This window comes from Etheostoma spectabile, unplaced genomic scaffold (genome assembly GCF_008692095.1).
Source record: "Etheostoma spectabile isolate EspeVRDwgs_2016 unplaced genomic scaffold, UIUC_Espe_1.0 scaffold310, whole genome shotgun sequence".
NCBI lineage: Eukaryota > Metazoa > Chordata > Actinopteri > Perciformes > Percidae > Etheostoma > Etheostoma spectabile.
In genome coordinates this window covers 131,311-131,758 of record NW_022605582.1, presented here as the reverse complement: position 1 = coordinate 131,758, position 448 = coordinate 131,311, and the positions used below count along the sequence as shown (strand labels likewise).

The 448-nt window shown below is 35.5% G+C and overlaps 1 protein-coding gene across 1 annotated transcript in view; it reads right to left on the bottom strand.

Moving 5' to 3' along the window:
- Positions 1-448, bottom strand: part of LOC116686064 (tetratricopeptide repeat protein 28-like) — a gene marked incomplete at its 5' end in the record, with an annotated part of 133,170 nt that overhangs the window by 8,641 nt on the left and 124,081 nt on the right.

Genomic DNA, 448 nt, shown 5'->3' with positions numbered 1-448 from the left:
CTGAGTCAGGCCCGTTTGCATTGTAATGTAATGTTACTTTTTGACTTTCCCGTATAATTAATATGAAAATGAAAATGAATTGCTGTAATAAGCATTGCATTGTGGGTATTAACATTTCATTTCAAGTGATTTACTGTATATTTTGAATTTGTAACACAACATCAGCAGTGCTACTGTGGTTGAATAAGACTTTAAATTGTTAGTTAATGTTGTAGAAGCATAGAAATTAAATGGAAAAATTTGTTATCTCTATAAAATGAGATAAATTTTATTTGTTATGTTGTTAGCAGTGACGGTACTTTAATAATACTGTCAAAAATGTGTGTGTGTGTGTGTGTGTGTGTGTGTGTGTGTGTTGGGTTTGTGTGTGCGTGGTTGTGTGTGTGGGTGTGTGTGTTGCATGTGTGTGTGGTGTGTGTGCGTGCGTGTGGGGTGGCGTCATTGCTAT